This window comes from Crocuta crocuta, unplaced genomic scaffold (genome assembly GCF_008692635.1).
Source record: "Crocuta crocuta isolate KB4526 unplaced genomic scaffold, BGI_CrCroc_1.0 scaffold2078, whole genome shotgun sequence".
Taxonomy (NCBI): Eukaryota; Metazoa; Chordata; class Mammalia; order Carnivora; family Hyaenidae; genus Crocuta; species Crocuta crocuta.
This window is the reverse complement of record NW_027529520.1, coordinates 195015-199815: the sequence shown is the minus strand read 5'-3', so window position 1 is coordinate 199815 and position 4801 is coordinate 195015.

The following is a 4801-nucleotide window of genomic DNA, read 5'->3' as shown; positions in this document are numbered from 1 at the left end:
TTTGGATGAAGAGTTCTTCAACTTTTAATACATGTATATAATATTGTAATAACCATGACAATTAATATAAGAAACAATACTATCATCCCCCAAATTCTTTCATGTTCCTATGTAGTCAAATCCTTCTCCCACCTCCTCATGTCTGGAGTTTTAATGCCTTGCTGAAATGAGGGGGAAGCTGCAGACATAGTTTGTGTGGTAAGCTGGATTTGGGCTTCTTGAAATAAGTAGTACTACCAAAACCCTGACTATTGGCCTACAAATGTGGACTTGTAAACAGAAAATCCATTCTCAGCCCTGGGTTCTCCATGAAAAAACTTCACTGGAAAAGAAATTAAAAAAAAAACAAAGACTGGTTCCAAACTGATAAATTCTAAGGGACACTGCAGAAGCAAACACAAAACCGTTCCATAGTGACGCCACTACAACCTGGTGTATATGCAGAACTCACGGGTAAGACAATTCTCTCTAAAAAAGAGATCATAACAAAAAATTACAAAGCAAACAGGAAATCTTACCACCAAAACCAAAATAAATGGAAAAAACCCCAACCCAGAATATGTAATAACAGGAAAATTTTGTTTCAAAGGAAATCTAACTGAATAATCTACTTAGAAGTTGAAGTATTATACAAAAATTATGATGAAATAAAAATATTTTCTGATATCCCAAGTCTCAAAGTTTATTATTTACAGAATTTCAGTAAAGGTACTACTAAAGGATACATTCCAGCAAGAGTGATATTGAAACCAGGTTAGGAGTGTAATGCAATTAAGCAATGTTGAGTAAAGAAATCAGAGGGTGCCACTTTGACTCAGGTCATGATCTCATAGTTCGTGCATTTGAGCCCTGCGTCAGGCTCTGTGCTGACAGCTCAGAGCCTGGAACCTGTTTTGGATTCTGTGTCTCCTTCTCTCTCTGCTCTCCCCCAGTCACACTCTGTCTCTCTCAAAAATAAATAAACATTAAGAAAATAAATCAGTAAATATTGTTGAAAATTCCAAGTAAATATTGACTGTAAAATATCATAATAATTAACTTGATAAAGTTTATAGAGTGAAAATCTAGATTACTATAACATGGAATATAGAAGGGGAAAGTTGAGAATTCTAAGATTCTTGACACTTTGGGGAGAAGGCTAGAAGTATTAACTTTAGACTATTAGAAAAATGTATAGTAATAGGTATCTTTAAAATTGTAAGTGTAATCACTGAAAGAATGAAAATAACACCCATAACTGTCAAACCAGTAGGGGGAAAAGCTCAATCAATTTATCTGAAGGCAGAAAAGAAGGGAAAAATAAGTAAACAAAAATTATGGCAAATATGAAATACAAAAGAATACGATAGAAACAAGCCCAAATATATTTACAGTTAATAGGTAAATGTAAATCAATCATAGGTGTATACTAAAAGAGGCTGTCAGATTGGATATCAAAACAAAATACAGGTGTATGTTGCTTACAGAAGACACACCTGAAACAGAATGACACAAAAAGGCTAAAAATAAGGGGGTAGAAAAAGATATACTAAGCAAAGATATGGCAATATCAGTATCATACAAAAGAATTCATGGTGAAAACTATTAATATAAATAACAAAGAAATGATTTAATCTTTTATCAGCCACCAAGAAAGTATAACAATCATGAACCTGTATGTACTCATAATATCAGATTAATATATTAAGCAATAGTTAAGCAAATTACAAGAAGAGATAGACAAATCCACATTCATAATGGGACATTTTAACACTGTTATAACAAAGCACACAAGTAGTAAAAGTGTAGAAAATCTTGACATGTTAAAAAAATGTATATCCTTGGGGCGCCTGGGTGGCTCAGTCGGTTAAGTGTCCGACTTCGGCTCAAGTCATGATCTCACGGTTTGTGGGTTCAAGCCCCGCATCGGGCTCTGTGCTGACAGCTAGCTCAGAGCCTGGAGCCTACTTCAGATTCTGTGTTTCCCTCTCTCTCTGACCCTCCCTGCTCACACTGTCTCTCTGTCTCTCTGTATCTCTGTGTCTCTCTCTCTCTCAGAAATAAATAAAACATTAAAAAAATATTTTAAAAAATGTATATCCTCTACAAGGTACTAATTAATTTGAGTTGACCTTCTACTTAACAACCTTATATAACTCTCTTCTTGTTTTTATTAGATTATGTATAGATTTTTTTATCTGGAAAATTATATAATCTACAAATTACTAATATTTTTTCTCTTTCAATCTTTATCCTTTTTGTTTTTATTTCTTATCTCCTTGCATTGACCATTACTTCCATCCAATACAATGTAAAATTGTAGTTGGGTAAGTGGGCATCCTTGACATATTCCCATCTTTAAAGAGAACACTACTAAAGTATCATCATTAAGTAAAACATTTGATAGATTTTTTTTTATGGTGAGAGAGATACCCTTTATCAGTTTAGAGAAGATTGTTTCTATTTCTAGTTAACTAAGAGTTTCAATAGCCAAACTATGGAAGCAACCCAAATGTCCATTGACTGATGAATGGATAAAGAAGTGGCATATATATTCAATTGAATATTACTCAGCCATAAACAGAATGAAATCTTGTCATTTGCAATAACATTGATGGAGCTAGAGTGTATAATACTAAGCAAAGGAAGTCAGTTAGAGAAAGACAAATACCATATGATGTCACTTATATGTGGATTTTAAGAAACAAAGCAAATGAGCAAAGGAAAAAGATGAGAAAGACAAACCAAGAAACAGATTCTTAACTATAGAGAACAAACTGGTGGTTACCAGAGGGTAGATAAGTGCGAGAATGGGTTAAATAGGGGATGTGCACTTGGGATGAGCATCAGGTCTTGTACGAAAGTGTTGAATCACTATATTTTACACCTGAACAAATATAACACTGTATATTAATTATATTGGAACTAAAACAAAGTCTTCTTTAAAAAATAGGGCCTCTAATACTTTGGACACAATGAAAAGCTTATATAAATATGTAACCTTAAAGCATTTAAGTAAAATTGCCCTAGAATTAACTCGGCACAGGGTTGAAGAAGAGTTTAATGAAATGGAAACATATGAGTGATGATCAAGAAAGTGAGAAGTCAAAACCCTAGCTCCACAACTAGCGGCCTGCAGTGGATCTGGAGAGGGAAAAAGGTTATCAGACATTGCAGGATATCTAAGACCAGTTTTTGCCATTTTTACTTAAAAATTCTAAAAGGAAGTTGCTGAAATATGTGATATTTTGTGTGGGGCAGAGTGAACACAAGAAACATACTAAGAGGCTTTAATTTAAATTGAATTTGAAGCTAATAAGTATGAGAGTCATAAAGAAAACTGAGTGGGTTTTGAGAACTCTTTAAAAGTAGACTATTTAGCATTCAGCAATAATTTCAGTTGTCCTGTTGCAAAAGAGGCACAATGGTGGAGCACATATGCTGAACTTTGAGAAATGTTTCTGTGGTGGAACCATTCATAGAGAATGGAGAAGCTGAAAAAAACATCTGGGGGTGAAGGTCATGGTCCCTTTTGGGGTTTGGGTATGGCTATTTGAAATATCCAAAGGAATAAATCTGAAAGAATCATGAAAAAAACAAGGAAATTGTTTGGCCATAGTGAAAAATGTCAACAGACCCTTTTGATTATTGTTAGATAAAGCAGATGAAATTTATTAAGGATTCAAAAGTTTTAATAATACAATGAACAAACTTGACCTGATAAACCTATATTGAACCTAAGTTTTACATATGAAATAAACTAATCTCAAAGAATGTTTCAACAAATATGAAATATTTTATTTTATTTTTTNNNCTAGTTTTTTTTTTTTTTACTTTTAATGTTTATTTATTTTTGAGAGAGAGAGACAGAGAGAGAGCATAAGTGTGGGAGGGACAGAGAGAGGGAGAGGATCCCAAGCAGGCTCCATACCATCAGCACAGAGCCCTACGTAGGGCTTGAACTTGTGATTTGTGAGCCAAAACCAAGAGTCAGACACTTTAATTTAACTGACTGAAACACTCAGGAACCCCTATGGACTAAATGTTCTAATCAAAATATATAGGATATATGTATGGATTTAAAAAATGCCCCTCTAAATGTTGCCTACAAAAGACTCAGTAAAAATACNAAAAAGCCGGAGTAGCAATACTTGTATCAGACAAAATAGACATAAAACAAAGAGAAACAGAAGACCATTACATAATGATAAAGAGAGCAATCTAAAAAAAAGATGCAACATTTGTAAATATTTTTGATCACAATATAGAAGAACCTAAATACATAAAGCAAATATTAACAGACCTAATGGGGGAAATTGACAGTAATATCATAATAGTAAGGGCCTTATTTTGTTTTGCCAATATATACTCTGACAAATAGTTACTTAATTTTTTTAAATTTTTATTTATTTTTGAGAGAGAGAGAGAGAGAAAATGAGTGAGAGAGGGGCGGGGAGAGAGAGGGAGACACAGAATCTGAAGCAGGCTCCAGGCTCTGAGCTGCCATCACAGAGCATTAAGCAGTGCCTGAACTCATGAACCATGAGATCATGACCCAAACAGAGGTCTGATGCTTAACTGACTGAGTCACCAAGGTGCCCTACAAATACAAAATACTTCAATCAAAGGGATTAATTCTATTGCCCAGTAAGTAATAATACTTTTGACACAGTACATTAAATTATTTTAAAATATTAAAAAGTGGGCAAAACTTCAAACAAATAATTAGGATTTTTTAGACTTAGGGGAAATGAGATAGCTGCAAATTCTCATACTAGAGTAAAAGATGCTTGACAGTATATGTGCTAGATGTCAAACTCTG